The sequence below is a fragment of the Triticum dicoccoides genome, chromosome 4A (assembly GCF_002162155.2).
Source record: "Triticum dicoccoides isolate Atlit2015 ecotype Zavitan chromosome 4A, WEW_v2.0, whole genome shotgun sequence".
Lineage (NCBI taxonomy): Eukaryota > Viridiplantae > Streptophyta > Magnoliopsida > Poales > Poaceae > Triticum > Triticum dicoccoides.
Genome location: NC_041386.1, coordinates 636,303,279 through 636,320,245, shown reverse-complemented (window position 1 = coordinate 636,320,245; position 16,967 = coordinate 636,303,279). Strand labels below are relative to the sequence as shown.

Genomic DNA, 16,967 nt, shown 5'->3' with positions numbered 1-16,967 from the left:
GTTGGGTGCCTTTGCGGATGGTCGATGTGGGTTGGAGCACAAGGGCTCGTGATGGAGGATGTTAGCGACAACTGGAGATGCAGGGCATGGACACCTGATGTTCATCCTCATCGCGGTCCGCATTGGCTACTCAGGTGGACGCTAGGGAAGATGGAGGGCATGCGATGAAGGCGGCTAGCGACGTTGGAGATGACTGCAGAGGCGCTATGTGGAGGTGGCCGAGGGAGGTGTGTGTGCAAGATAATAGAAAGAGGGCAGGAAGGTCGGTGGGTGGGGCTGTTGCGCATCAAACACTTCTGCACATCACAACCTATGGATAGGGTTTGGGAATGAGGGGGAGAGTCCCTGCTCCTAGGGGCTTTGAGAAAAATTTCTGGGCCTAGCTAAAAATGGAGGCTTGGACGAGGCCTTTTTTGCGAGAAGGCAATGGCCCCACTTGGGTTTAGTTTTTTTTCCTCTAGCTTCAAAAATTACTTAGGGATGCGTTAAACATTTTTCGAATCCAAAAGTTATCGCAAAGTACTTCCAAAGATAAAGTCCCTGGGATTGAGTGATAACTAACTAAAAAGTAATTAATTTTAGTGACATGCGTTAAATCAAACTTAAAATTAGAATACTCCCTCTGTTCCTAAATATAAGTCTTTGTGGAGATTAATTTCATTATGGACCACATACGGATGCATGTAGATGCATTTTAAAGTGTAAATTCACTCATTTTGCTTCTTATGTAGTCTATAGTGGAATCTTTACAAACACTTATATTCCGGAACAGAGGGGGGAGCATAAAGAGTACAATAATTGAACGTAGAGGAAATCCATTTAAAAGTTTGTGTATATATTTGTCCAAACAATTTAAGTTCAATTCGCAATCAGATGGCTGGCTATGTTTTTGTGTTTAACAAAGACTGAAGTCCCAAAAAACAGACTGAAGTCCCATTCTGCAAAATTGAAAAGGTTGGCGGCTCCACGATTTTTTTTCTCGATTCCGATTTTTTTGGGTATGGACCGGGAAAACCGGTTTCCGGAAAATCTCAGAATTTTTACACTTTTTTCGTCTGAAATTTTCAAACGAGAATTCTAAAATTGTATAACTCAATATAAAGTGTCTGCCCGTGTTATAACAGAGCGATGCGCCTATTCCAGTGGCCAGCCCATCTGTTTTACGAGGGAAGCTCGCGGGTTCGAATCACGCTTAAGTTGGCAAAACTGGGGTTCGACCCTGTGACCCCGGAGCTAGGCAAGGGACTCGAACCATCATACTACGACTAATCTTGTACTCCCTCCGTCCCATAATATATTGTGTCAAAAACACTCTCAATATACGGGTTCTATTTGACATATGTTAGACGTATAAATTCAAAAATTTCGGGCGATATTTGAATTTTTCGTTTGGTAACGGAAGGGCCAGTTTTTGACCGGTTTCCGAAAATCTCGGCCGAGAAAAAAAAAACCCCGGGCGGCTCTCACAAATAGGGAACCACCTAACCTGCCTCGCCTTCTCGAAGAAATCGGCTAGGGCTACGGCCACGGTGTCGCGCCTCCAACCTCCTCTGCCGGCGGCGAGGGTGCCGTCACTGCGGGGGCGCCGGAGGAGGCGGAGATGGGTCTGGACATCTCGCGCGGGGGCGGGCTGCCCAGCTTCAAGTTCGCGTTCAATTCAGAGAACTCTTCCGACCGGGTGCTGCGGCTGGAGGTTGTCGGCTCGTCGCCAGCGACGGCGTCCCCAGAGAACCCCTCCCCGACTTGGCCTTCCACCGCGAGGAGCTCCACGAGGAGGAAGCAGGTCCGTACAGTACAGTGCCTCAATCCTCCCACGCCCTTGGAATTAGACGGATTCATGTGTATGATTCTCTGCTGTTTAGCGCAATTAGGCTATGGATCCGTGTGGAGATCTGTGGCTATTTGCGATTCCTGCTGTTTCTTCACTTCACATAGCTTGACCTTCATTAGGGGTTAACGATTAGGATGATATGATATGAGCCTCACCTATTGTCGTGTGAATTTAAGAATTAATTGTCTGACTATATATATGGATGTTTTCTACAGTCTGGATTAATACCAAATCTGTTCACATGAGGCAATCAACAAATTGTAAACCGTCCATACATCCAACTAGAACACAGCATATTCTTAGTCTCATATTCAGGTGGAGCAGCAATGATGTTCAAAGTTCAAACAATATCAAATTTGACAGTGCTGTCCTTTTTGTGGATTGGTTACCTTGTAACCCTCAGGGTGATTCCTAGTCAAGTCTGTCACAAAGCGTTTGTTTTCTGGAATTATACCGCTTAAAAGATTTTAGAGAAAATCTTTATGTGCTTGGAAATTTAGACTTCTTGGGATTTGGTTTGCGTAAGATTATTTATAAAATTATTTTCCCTAACAAAAGTTGTATCGACGAAACAAACAGGAAGAATGCTTTATTTTCAAATATGTTACTCACTTAATGGATGTATATTTGGAAGGATGAGGGAGTTGATTTATATCCCTCATTTTGTAAAAAAAAAAAATCGATTCTATGAGCAACTGTGATACGCCATATATATTTGAAGAGAATGTGTGGAGGGGCGGGTTCCTACTCAAGAGCTCTTCACAACCTTGTTCCCTGTTCATCATTTAAAGTCAAGCAATAGTCTGTCTCATTTATTGAAACATTTAATGTTACTAGATATTAGCCTGCTTGATCATCGTTTAGTTTAATGTGGTATTAACGCCTGTGATATACAGGTATAGCTGTTATTACTGATACAGTCTGATGATCAACTGGGTAACCCTTGCAGGTTGCGTGTTTCTCCACACGTGCAACATACTAGTTACATGCCAATGATGGCAAGATATCCACCAACTCTTACTTAAACCTGTGTTCCTGTTTGTTGCTTGAACTTGATTCTGCCAATAGACGTTTGCGTGGTATAAAATACTGACTAACTATATAACAATATTACACTTTGATTGTCTGTTCTTTTGTACTTGGACACCATTATACGGTATATTAATAGGATCCTTGGGATGACATTTACTATTACTTTACGCAGGAAGCAGCGAGCATGCTCAGATATCTTGATGCAGCTAAATGAATTTGAATATTCATGATGTTTTATTAATCAATTTACCAAATTTCTGATGGTTGAGTCAACGAATATGCACACATAGAAGAACAGAGTGTTCCTATTATCTCAACAGCATAATCTCTCTAGTGGTTTAGTTTATGCCTATTACTCCATTTCCCTCAGTTTGCCCTTAATATCTCTCTGATCTTTGTATTCTTTCTGTGATGAACACATAGAAAAAGTATTGACTCTTCTTGGACCATTGTGTCCGCGCCAGTTTTACGAGTAAAGACCATTTACATCAGTTTGGTGGTTTTCGTTGCAAATACTCCATTCTTTCTTAAGGTAATTTTCATAACCTTTTGAGATTCATTTCTTCTTTGGTCAGTTTTCATGTTTCCTAATATGCTTTATTCTCCGTAGCTTTTCACAAATGGCATGAAAGAGTCTGATCAGAGGCATCTAACACTCTGAATTGCTGATTCGGGTAAATAGGTAACATCCTTTCCTTTTTATCCCAGTTTTCTATGGTGACACCATTATTATTCTGTAGTCTGTACCCACTATTTTTTTAATATAAAACATCGAATATTTGTGGTATTACAGGGATTCTGTCTCCGAGTTTCTGTCAGCCCTTCCTTTTTCTTTTTCGTAATGAAATGGTTAAGTCTCTTCTCAGTTTTCACCGTCGCCTTTAACTACCAAATGGGTATTTTGTCCACGATTAATCTTCTGCATGGATAGCTTTCCTGAATAAAGGAGGTCTACTGTTGTAATTTACGCACAAAGAATCTTCCATTTAGTTCTTTCTTATTGAACTGTTATCATAAACCCTTATGCCTCATTATTTCATTCTACTAGGAACGGAGGGAACTGTCATGATGGAGATTTTGAGATTTATGTACACTGCAAAGCTATCAACAACTGAGCACAATCTTCTGATCGACATCTTGATGGCCGCTGATAAACTGGAGGTTCTTGCCTGCATGTGGCATTGTAACCAGTTACTCAAAAACTTGCCTATGACCAGAGAGTTGGCATTGCTCTACCTAGATTACCCATGCTCCAGTTCAGTGGCTGCTGAAATTCGGCATCTGACGGATGAAGCCAAGGAATTCCTCGCTGGCAAATACAAGGTTTTGGCCAAGTGAGTGATCGACGGAGCTACCTTTTTTCTTTTCCAAGAAAGCATTAGACATCTTCCTCAAAAAGGAAAAAAGTGTAGACATTTTTGTCACAAAATCATGCATGAAGCGTCTACTGCATGGAATGATTTGTTTCGTTCCAGGTTCTCTGATGAATTGATGGACAGGTTCCAGGAGATCTCATTTACTTCCGCTGGTACGCTTCAGTCATATGACTTGCAGTGATGATGGTGTGCACAGTGAGCAAAAAAAGAAGCTTATTACTGATGTACTCCTGCACAAAGCTTACCCAGCACATGAGCAAGGCACTATTGAGGCAGACACAACAACCCGTTCACAAGTTCCACAGCGAGCTTACAGGCTTAAACCAATCAAAGTGGTTGAATTCGACCGGCCCTGCCCACAGGTCATTGTTTACTTGGATCTAACACATGAGGAATGCTCCCGACTCTTCCCAACCGGAAACATTTGGCACACTTGTTCCATCTTGCTGGACAAAGATTTCTTTCTCATAACAAACTGTCAAATGGATACACCTCTGGCCTCTTTATAGAAACAATGGAGATGCCAAAGGGCCCAACATGTTTGACAGTAGGCTTTGAGTTAGCTGCAAGGACAAGATCGTCAGGGAAATTCGTGCTCAGGTTCGAGGACGAGCATACAGTCGATGTTGGATGCTGGGATGTGGTGACCTTTTTGAGGTTCCATGGTCGACGCTCATTGCCAACGATAACCTCTTCATCGATGGTGTGCTACATCTGATAGCTGACTTGAAGGTTGCGCAGAAGGGATTACAGACTTGATGTGCTCAGCAAAGTTGGGTTGATAGCTGTGGAAGGTGAAAGTTGCATATTTGAAATAGAAACAAAAATTAATCAAGTTGTCTCTTCTAGAGGAAAACTAATTTATTAATCAACAAAATCCAAAAAAAACTTTATTCGTTAACAAACAATCAGGCTTTGAAGCATCCCAGAAGGAGCGCATTGTGATTTTTATTAGGTCCATGTGGTCTTTTGCATTATAAACCAGAACGCGTGCCCGTAATTTTGCACTTCCTACTTCTGAGGGTCCTGTTTGGAAAGTCTGGTCCCGCTGACCTCGCCTTCCCGAAGAAGCTTTGGCGGCTAGGTTACGCCCGCCGCCGCCCCGCGTTTCGTCCCTCTCTCCCACACGTGGCGGAGGGCTTGGACGCCGTTGAAGATTCAGCGACGGCGGCGGGGGCGGCAGCGGAGATGGAGCTGGACTACTCGCAAGGCGGCGTGCTGCCCAGCTTTGACTTCGCGATCGATTCGGTCAACTTCTCCGACCGGAAGCTGCATATAGAGATCGTCGCCGGTGACCACGCGCTGGGTTTAGGCGGACACGTCGGCGGAGGATCCACTGCCGACCAGGCGCGCCGCGGCGAGGAGAAAGGTGCGTAGCGTACAGTGCCTGTGTTGCTGTTATTAACAGATTAGAATACATCAGCTATTTCGATGTAGCAGTGGTGTTCAGATAATATCAGTCCATCGCCGGATTGGCCCCAAAATTTTAAATAAACTTCAATCACTTGTAATTGAGATTGACCACTGGACAACAAAGGGGCACAACTACTCAGCTTAGAATTTTTGGAAAGGTGCTACCAGTACCTGAAGGAATATTTGTTGTCCTTTGTGCATTTCAAACTTCTAATCTTCATGTCATAATTCTTGGTCAAGTTTGTCACAAAGCCCTTTCCAAAGGAATTGCCTAGGTAGGCTTTTAACAATTATTTATTTGTGGGAAAAATTCGGAGATCTTGGAATAAGCTTGTTTTGAGTGAGATTACATTGAGGCATTGACATGTCAGATCATTAAAAAAGGAAAAATGTGCAGTCACTGGAATAAATCTTCCAACTGTTATATTTCTTAATGTAGCAACAGAACAAATAGGAATAACATATTATTAGCAAGTGTGCTCTTCATTTTAGTTCAACATTAGTCTGCATTCTCTTTTTTTCTCTTTTTTGAGGTAACATATGTATTTGGACCGAAGAAGAAACTGTTCCATGACCTTCATTTTAGTTGAACATTAGTCTGCATTCTTTTTTTTCTTGTTTGAAACAAGGGTTGTCATTATCCTGTTGCTAAAAACTTCATACGGCTGCCTCCATACATGCAAAAATACTGGTTGCAGATCGGTGCTTTCCAACAATGCAAAGATAACCACTTGAACTTAGTTAACACCTTGTTTCTGTTTTGGCTACTTGAACTTGTTTGTGCTACTGGATATAGCAGTATGGACTAGACTAATTCATTAGATGGCAATTAGCCTGTTACATCCATTATTATTGTACTCAGTGAGCTATAAGGCCTTGTACAATGCAAGGTGCTTAGTAAAATAAATCGAGTTTTTCTTAAGCGCCATTGCTTATTTTTATAGGAGGGGTCCCTAATTTAGCATACCCTATACAAATAAGCACCGGTGCTTAAGGAAAAACTGGTTTATTTTTCTAAGAACATCCCCAGCACACAACATTGTACAAGGCGTAAGCACCTCCTTTGGCCCATGCTTCATCCCCTAGGTCGGCATGGACGGCACTCCCCCGCCGCCGCCTTTGGGCCCCCTCGACACTGTCGGGCAAAAGACCCCGGCGGTATGTGGTGTTGTGGCTTCTCCTTCCTCCTCTCTCCCCGCCTCCTGCGGGGCCTGCAAGGGGTTCTAAACCCTAACCCTAGCCATGCCCGCCTGGGCCGTTGTCGGGTGTCTCGACAACTTCCCTCGCGTCAGGTGGATGTCTCCTTGGGGTGCGAGGGATATCGCCAGGAGTGTTACGGACGTGTCCCCATAGCTCGATGGTGGGAGCCACCAATGAGGTGCTCATTCTTGTTGAGTTGGGCCAGGGTAGGATCAGTGGGGCCGGTTGGTGCCCGAACCACAACATATAGCAGGGCTCGATATGGGGCTTGAAGGTTGTTGCTACAAGTGGCCATTGTGTTGGGCTCGCCTTCGTCCAAATCTAGTCGGGTTCGATGATGCTCGCAAGTTTTGGGGTTTTCAAGGTTCGGGGAAGGAGCTACCTTCCCACCCTTTCCTCCAGTGGTCGAGGGCTGCAGGTTTGGTGTGGGGTGGGGGCTCAAGGTCATGGATGCCGGGGCGGCAACCCTAAGTGGCGGGCTGCGCATTTGGCTCTCCGACGAGCAGTGTTACCGTGGTGTTGGTGACGCTTATTTGTCATGTGATTGGTGAGGTGCATGGTGGCGGCCGATCCTGGCGTAGTTGTTGTCGTCGATTCCACATTTGTCATGGTCGGTCCACGTCGGGGGCCATGGTAGCTTGGGTCCCTTCAGCGAGGTGTGTGGGGGATGCCGAGCAAAAGCTCCGTGCCTTGGCACCAATGATGACGATGCTTGCAAGTCTGGTGTCCCTCTGGGTAGAAAACCCTTGTCCATCTCTAGTGGATGCGACGGCGGAAGCGTTGTGCGTCTTGTCCCTCTTAGGGACATCGTCGGTGAGTGTGGGTGATCCCCGATCGTGGCGGCCTGTTCGGGTGGAATTGGAGCGCTACTTGGCCCAACCTTGATTATAGTGGTTGGCGGTCTCGTTTGCCCCGTTTTGTTTGCACGTGACAATGTGTTTCAAACTTGAAGTCTTGGTTGCTTGTCCGGCAGAGTCGACACTACTTGGTCTGGAGTGAGAGAGTAGAGGGTCCTCTCCAGCGGCAGCGTGCTGGAGTTTTTGCAGCGAAGTCCGGTAGTTTCATCCAAGTGGCACGTGTTCGTGGTTTGATATCGGCATTGGTTGTGACTCTTGGTGGTCTGGCCTCTGATGCACTTCTTCTCGGCGGTGCCTAGTAGTGCACCCATGGGTTCTTATTTGCGGTGTCCGGCTTGTTTTGTCGTCATCTTTCATTTGATCAGCTTGTATGAGGATATCCTGGACACCTTGTATTGTTTGGCCGTGTGACTTTCTCTATAAAGCAGGGTGGAAGCCTGTTTCGAGAGAGTGAGGATATCCTTGACACCTTGTATTGTATGCTATGTTTGCTGGATGCAGCTAAATGGTTGTTTGATTTTTGCACGTTGTTTAACCATTTTTTCTTTTATCTGAAGATTGATCACAAAAAAAATTCACCCATAGAAGAACATAGTGTTGCGAGTATTTTAGTAGAAGAATATATGTTTGGTCTTTCTATTTCGGTACATTTTACTTTTCCAATTTGTTCTTTATTTTTATTTTTTGATCTTTGGTATTTTGCAGGTGATGACTCTTCCTCAATGATGGTGGGTACACCAGTTTTACGAGAAAAAACCATTCATATCAATTCAGCGATTCTTGCTTCAAGAAGTCCTTTCTTTCTGAAGGTAGTTCTGATAACCTTCTGTGAACTACATTTTTTCTAGCCAGTTGAAGTTTCTAATAAGTTTCATGCTTCTCAGTTTTTCTCAAATGGCATGAAAGAATCTGATCAGACGCACCCAACAATTAGGATTGCTGATACAGGTAATGTGATAACTAAAGTGTAAATTCTGCATCTTACAATTTATTCTAATTTTATTGTGGTTCTGTTATAATTTTCTATATTTTTATGAATATCTAGAGTAAACAAAGTACTTCTACTTCCATCCCAAATTATTTGTCTTAAATTTGTCTAGCTACGACACGTTTTAGTGTTAGGTACATTCGTATCTAGACAAATCTACACAACTAATTTGGGACGGAGGTAATATGTTTCTTTTAATTTCTGATACTTATATTTTCTGTGATAAAGAAAAAGGTTAGTCTCCCATGAAGCTTTTCTTAGTACTGAGAGCCACATTCAACTTATAATCATTTACTCACTTCGATCCAAAAAAAGTGTCGTGGTTTTAGTTCAACCACGACACTTATTTTTGATCCGAGGGAGCAGGATACAAAAGGATGTCTTTTTTTGTTTAATTCTTTATTAGCTCTTTCCTTGATGTTTTTTTATTTACTTGGAACACAGAGGAAAATGCCCTTATGGAGCTTTTAAGATATATCTACAGCGGAAAGTTGACAACAACGGAGCCCAGTCTATTGCTCGACATCTTGATGGCTGCAGACAAATTTGAGGTTCTCTCTTGCATGAGGCATTGCAGTAAGTTGCTCAGAAGCTTGCCTATGACCACAGAATCTGCACTGCTTTACCTAGACCACCCTTGCTCGGCCTCATTAGCAGCTGAGGTCGAGGGTGTGATAGGCGTAGCCAAGGAATTCCTTGCCAACAAATACAATGATTTTGATAAGTTAGTGATCCCAATTTGATAGAGCCATGCTTTATTTCATTCCCTAAGAAAAATGTAGACATTGATGTCGCAAATCATCTATTTGGTGTACTAATTGCATGATTTAACTCTTTTCAGGTTCCAGCATGAACTGATGAACTTCCCTCTTGCTGGGATTGAAACCATCTTGTCAAGTACCGACCTACAAGTAGCGTTGGAAGATTGCATATATACCTTTATACTCACATGGGCGCGGGCACGATACCCAGAATTGGACGAAAGACGTGAGATCTTGAGTTGTCGTTTACTTCCACTGGTTCGCTTCAGTCATTTGACATGTCCAGCACTAAAGAATATCCTAGCACACGCTGATGATGATATTGACCATGGGCAAGTAGCTAAGCTTATCGCTGAGGGACTTCTGCAAAAAGCTTACCCAAAACAGATGGAATGTGCTCTTACAGCAGACGTAACAACCTGTCGGCAATTTACTGAACGAGCTTACAAGTTCAAACCTGTGAAGTTGGTTGCTTTTGATCGACCCTGCCCACAGGTTATAGCTTACCTGGATGTAACGCGCGAGGAGTGCTCCCAACTCTTCCCGTCTGGATATGTATGGTCGCACAGCTTCCGGCTTGCAAGGTGGAAGGGGGGCATTTTTTTCAACCCAGTCTGTACAATGAACAAGCAGAGTAAGTTGTGCACCTTTGGTCTCAAGTTAATGGGATTCAGTGATAATCAGAAGGTCTCAACAGTTTCGACAGTAGTAGATATTGAGTTTGCTGCAAGGACAAGATCGTCAGGGAAATTTGAGAGAAAATACAGGAGTAAGGGCACCTTCACCGGTGATTGGTCGGTAAAATTCGATGATCTTTTTGGCGTTCCATGGTCGATGTTCATTGCCGATGAAGACCTCTTCATTGACGGTGTCCTGCATCTGAGAGCTGATTTGGCGGTGGTCCGGCAGCCGCAGTTACACGCTTGATATGATCTCTCACTCAGCAGAGTTGGGTCGTGTACTCGTGTGTTCGTCATCAGTCACTTCAAAGGATTCTGGCTGTACTTTGTGTCTGATTTTGTTATTTTTGTGTCTGCTGGAAACACTTTTTAGCCTCTTACAATCAAAGTTCGAAACTGACTAGTTTCATGTCTGTACCTGGATGGTAGGGCGATTCAATTTTATTTTATATGTCTTCCCCCAAAATTGGGGGCATTACTGGGTGTCTGTCTGAACATGTTGTGTTCATCATCTGGGCTTCTAGGTTTCCCGACCACTTGTGTTAGGTCGGGGTTACCTGATCCTATGATCCGAATATTTTCATCTAATTCTTTTGCAAAAAAGGAACATAACCGGGAGTTTTTCAAGATATCCTCGGGTCAACAATGTCGATCAGAGCCCTCCCCTCAGCTATATTTTTATCCTCGTCAACTCAAAGTGATTTGGGATGACTGTTCTTCTGTGATGTAACTCGGCCAGCTAGTGATGTTTGGTGTTTGTCGCCTTTGGTCAATCTCTACAAAAAGTGAAAAGAAAAAACACCTAGCTAGAGTTGAAGACTCTTGCCGCCCTCTTTCAAGCCTGCGACCGGCGGTGCCATGGTTCGGCCGTAGGGTGATGCTTTCGTCTTCATGAGTAAGGAGTGTCGTGAGTTGGGCCATATGGTATTCGTAGCACTAGATCTTCTAGACAACCTGTAGAAGAGATAAGAAGAGTAAGTTGTGCAGCTTTGGTCTCTTGTTTGGGATCGTTAAAGAGTCGTGGGGCTCAACATGTTTGAGTGTGGATTATGAGTTAGCTGCAAGAACAAAATCATCAGGAAAATTCGTGAGCAAATAGGAGGATAACGTTACCTTCAACGTTGATGGGGGTGGAAGGATGCAGAGATCTATTTGGCATTCCATGGGACGTTCATTGCCGCCGCCGCTGACGACCTCTTCATCGGTGGCGTGCTGCATCTGAGAACTGATTTTGAGGGTGGTGCCAGGGCAGCCGCCAAAACTACAAACTTGATGATATCGCTACAAACTTGTTGGCAGCATGGAGTTTTTTTTAGTCGCTTATATCCTTGTGCAGTCTCACTTCGTTATTTGGGTGTGTGTGCTGGAATAGTTGGCTTGCCTGAATGATGCAGGGAGTCTCTTAATTACCTGCAATCAGAAAGTTGAAAATTGTGGCGATATATAGGTGTGAGATGGTGCACTGATGTTTCAGTATGTACCGACGAATCAAGTTTTGCCTGATTCAAACTGACAAGCAGTTGTTTGGAAGTGAACAAAGTCTGCAGTTCAGTACAAATAGTCGATAGTCTGAAGATTGGGCTTCTGCATCCGGTAGATCCTGAGCAGATGTGCAGTCCTGGGGGCCCGCCTTGATTGATACACGTAATCATATTTATTTATTTTGCAAAGTCTTAGCTGCAGAAGAAAAATGAAAGGAAGACAGTGAAATTGTAGCTTCAACAAAGACATATCAGGATTGCATTCTGCAAGTTATCATCGTACTTCAGGTTTGGGAAGTGCAACTTAAGCGACAAGCGAATTCGGCGAGTGGGATAGCATGGTAGTTTAGGGCTCTTTGATTCAAACGATTTTCATATGAATTTTGGAGGATTAGAATCCTTACTTTTTTTATGTTGGTTCTTTGATTCATAGATTTGAAGGAATTTTTACCAAGTTTTTTTACTACTCTCTATAGGATTTCTTGCATCCTCTCAAACCTCTTTAAAAGAATTCTTTGTTTTTTCTATGATGCAATCAAACAACCCAAAAGTTCTTGTAGGATTGAGATGATCATGACATTCCAATCATATGTTTTTTCTATTCCTGAGTTTTTTGGATCCTGCGAATCAAAGAGGCCTAAAGATCTTGTTTGGAAATTTTCCACGGAATTTTGTTTTTTTAATGCATGACACCTACGTACTCCCTCCATTTCTAGATATAAGTCTTTTTAGAGACTTCAATACTGACTACATACGGATCAAAATGCGTGGCGGTATTGCTTCGTGGTCGGATCAGCCCACTGCTTTTTCTCCCAATTATCCCTTTGCATTCCCCACGGCGAGACCTCATCCACTCTTTCTTCCTCCTTCGAGACGCTTCCCAATCGTTGGATCATGTCATTGTGACCGCTCGTGGGCTCGTGGCGTTAACTGTTGCTGCGAGCCGCCTATGCTGCTTTGTCCTCTCCCTTTAGCCAGCACTGTTACAGGTGACGCACAAGCTTCGAGCCCTCAGCAGTGACGGGGTGATGAAGAGTGAGGTGCTGCAGACGTGTCCGCGGTTAGCGTCACCATGGAGGCTGCGAGAGATCAGCACAAGGGGAGCTACAACTAGCTGCACAAGAAGTTGCCACCCCGCGATGCGTCGTCGCCTTGCCCGAACCGAAGCGACAACCAGCATGTGCTAGAGATGGCCACTCTGTTGTTTGCTGGAACCGCCCAGTCACGAAGCTGCGACCAACAGTCAAAATTGTCGGAACCATCTGGTGAAGAAGCTGCGACCAGCAATCAAAGTTGCTAGAACTGCCCGACGAAGAAGATGCGACCAGCAAACGAAATTGTTGGAATTGGACCAAGGGGGACCAGAAGCTCCACGTGGCAGTGCTGAGACCGATGCGCCCTGATGCTAGAATCGGCACGCCGCAGTGCTAAAACCGACACACCGCATTGTTGTAACACCCACAGACGCCAATGCTGGAATCGTGCGATCGTGAGGGGCAAGCTGCAACTGTCATCGGCAGATGCTACAACCGTCAGTGGAGGGAGCTGCAAGCAGCAACCGGGAGCTACAACTTGCTTCAATGAGCGGTGGTGAGCCAACAGCGGCAAGTGACGATGCTGCAAATGGAGGTAGGAATGCTTCACGATGAGCTGAAAAATCATCAAGTGATGACGATGTTTTTCTTTTTCTGCGGCGAGTTGTAGGTGCGTCAACGGCGGCCACCTTTTTACCTCGTTGGGGATGTGCGGTTTGGAGCAGGCCGGTCGGCGCAGCGAGCGGAGGTGCGAATGGTGGTCAGTTGTTGCCTGCACGTGTCGCAAGATCACCCTGCCTCCGCCCATGTATGACGGTACCATGTTAGAACATCTCCACTAATTACCCATATAAAGGCCAACACGGGTTGTCTCCATCTCTGAACCCCCAAAACTATCACCACCTCTAACACTAGCCCCCGATTCACACCATGATGTTTTATGCCTTACGAGGTATTGGATCTGCCAATTGGTGGTTTATCTTTTCCTCTTCTGTGCTCTCTCTTTTCATTCTCCACCCTGCCCTTCGTGCTTTTTACCGCCCACTGTTGTCGCAGTTGGCCGATGCGCTCCTGGCACCATGTGCGTGGAGTGCTACTGTTGCGTTGCCGCAAGAGGGCTATTCGGTGGTGATGCGATCACATTATCGGTGGAACATGTCGGGTGCCTTTGCCTATGGTCGGTGCGGGTTGAAGCACACGGGCCCGGAATGGAGGATGTTGGCGAGAACCGAAGATGCATGGCCTGGACGGCTGATGTTCATCCTCGTCGAGGCCCTCATTGGCTGTTCGGTTGGGACTCAAGAAGATGGAGCGCAGGCTTGAAGGCAGCATGCAACATTGGAGATGACCGTAGATCTGCTATGTGGAGGTGGCCGAGGGAGGTCGGCCGGTAGGACTGCATGCCGGTGGACAACAACAGAGGGCCAGATGGTCAATGACGACAACATGGAGTTGGCGCGCATCAAACACTTCTACCACATCATGATCTATATATGGATGGAGTTTGGGGGTAAGGGAAGAGGGGGCCTAGCTAAAATTGAGGCTTGGGCAAGGTCCCACTCGTGTTCTTCTTTTTTTTGCCCTCTCACCTCAAAAACTATTTAGAGATCCATTGAAGATTTAATAATTCAAAACTTATCGCAAAGTACTTACTTCCTCCAGTCCTTTTTAGTCTACATATAAGTTTTGTCCAATGTCAAAGTATCCGTACTTTGACCAAACTTATAGAAGAATGTATCAACTTTGGAATATGTTATATATAATATATGAACATATTTATAATGATAAAGTAGTATATATGATACCATATGGTAGTATATTTGATATTTGTGGATGTTGATATTTTTAATATAAATTTGGTTAAACTTTGCAGTGTTTGACTTGACACAAATTTAATATGCGGAGTATAAAGAATCGGAGGGAGTACAATGATTTTTTTTTGAACCTGGAACATATTATTCATTTAGGTGCATTTTACAGATAGAAGCATGAAAGGAAACACGGTAGATACATAAGAGTGTCTTTGATGAGACACTGATTTCCTTTAGAAGAAGCAAGGCATCTAAAAAGCTAAAAAGTAATTCTCATAAAAAATAACTAGTTTTAATGAAACGTGTGTTGCATCAAATTTAAAATTTGATTAGCATAAAGAGTACCATGATTGGACGTCGAAGTATTTCATTTAAAAGTTTTGTGTATAGGAATATTTTGGTCCGAATTAACAATTTAAATTCAAGTCGCAACCAGACGGCTGGCTATGTTTTTCCGTTTAGCAAGAGTTAATTGCAAAAAACCACCACATTTGGGGCATCGATTACAGAAAACCACCGAGAAAATTACATCTACAGTAACTGAACTTGACTCTAGGGTTCACTTTGGTCACTGTATTCACGAAATCGCAAGTTACGGTCACCGGGCTCGCTGAACCGGGTCACTATACGGTAACCCATACCGTTTCGGCTCGTATCGGCCCGATTTGACCAGAAACCCGCTTTGACTCGCCAGCTGGACATGACACGTCGACAAAACTTAAAGAAGCGAGCAGCGACCGAGCTATTTTGCATTTCCCCCCCTGTTCGGTCGAGACGCTTCACCTTTTCATCGACGCCTCCAAGGCAGAGGAGAAGAGAAAGGAAAGGGGAAGCGATCGCGGTGCTGATCGGCTAGGGTTTCGTCACCGCCGACGGAGGCATCCACCGACGGAGCGACGGCGGCCAGAGGGTTCGTCGACGACTTGAACCATGGCGCCTCGTCGCCGAGCAGAAGGAGACCCACCACCTGTGTATGGTAAACCCCTGTTTTCTCCCTGAACCTTTGTAAAACCCGCCTTTTCTCTCTGAATCTAATCGATTTGAGGTCGATTAGGTGGTTGCACGCTCTTATTTGCCTTCAGATTTTGATGTTACTGCTAGGGTTTCCGTTCTGCTATGGATTTTAGGCAGTTAATCTAGGGTTTTATGTAAATCTGCAGATGAAATTGACTACTTATCAAACTTCAGTCTTTGCATCAATTTTGGTGGTTATTTCCTTGGAGTTGGTAAAAATCATGCATATGTCAATGGAGAAAACATGTGGTATGATTATGTGGAGGGGGATACACTTACTGTCGAGAAGTTAGAAGATCTGGTAGAAGAAGGTAGCAGCACTGCAACAAGATTAGGAAATCTTGCATCTAGAGTTGAAGTGATGAGGGAGGCCAAGCAGCAAGCCAATGAAATATTGCATGAAAAGAGGTGTGCTGAAATCCTAGCACAAAGGGAAGCTGCTGCTTTGCAAAAAGTAGGTGAATCCCTTGCTAAGAAACAAGCTGAAAAGGCCAAAAAAGCTCAAGAAAAAGAAGCTTTGAAAGCAGAGGCAAGAAAAAAGAGAGAGCAAGAACTTGAGGCCAAGAAGCTTGCAGCAGCAGCTAAAAAACAAGAACTAATGGAGGCAAAGAAGAGGGCTGCAGAAGAGAAGAAAGCAGCAGCGGAAGCAAAGAAAATTATTGCACTACAAAAGAAAGCAGTTGCTGCAGCAAATAAGCACAAGAAAGTTAACATGTTTGATGAATTCAGGTCCTGAATGACCATTTAATGTAATGGATGAAGTATTTTGCAATTTCTAGATGTTAAGACAAGTTCAGTTACTGTAGATGTAATTTTCTCTTCAGTACTGTATGCTTTTCAAATACTTATGTGTGTTATCAAGGAGCTATGAATGACCAGTTTCTGTTATGCTAAAGAAATGGTGTTATCAAATTCATGTTCTTCATTTGTTCAACAGTAAAATGCATGTTCAGTTCAGTACTGTTCTGTGTTATCAACTGCAAATTTTTAAATTTCAGTCTTATTCCTTCTTGTCAGTGTTCAACATGTTATTAAATGCATGTTCAGTAAAGGAAGAAACATTTTCCACTTCTCCAATTTCCAACAGCAAAGTTGTCTCCACACAAAGGTTTCTATTAACACTGACATCAAACAACACAAAAGTCTCCTTCTTACTTAGCAATTGCCAATATTGACAGCAATCACATCCTAACTAGAACTAACACTAACACAAAGAGAATTGCAAATAGCAGTACAACTGCTATCTTCATTACAACAACCAAGTCTGTAACATCTCCTGGAAGTGATTTTAGCAGCAGCAGCATCTTCATCATATCTTCAGGATCCACTTCTGTCGTGTTCTTCTTTTTCTTCATCTCTACTACTTTACTATCCACAGATTCACCTCTCAGATGTCCATTTACCTTCAAATAATCAATGTAACTAGCTTCCCAGTGCCAAAAGTTGCAAGGTTTCTTCCCTGCCTATTTGACAAAATCAAGAACAAATC

General features: G+C 43.9%; 1 pseudogene; it reads left to right on the top strand.

Annotated features, from left to right (window-relative positions):
- The first annotated feature begins 1,600 nt into the window (after positions 1 to 1,600).
- Positions 1,601 to 10,451, top strand: LOC119283925 (annotated as a pseudogene).
- The last annotated feature ends 6,516 nt before the right edge of the window (positions 10,452 to 16,967 follow it).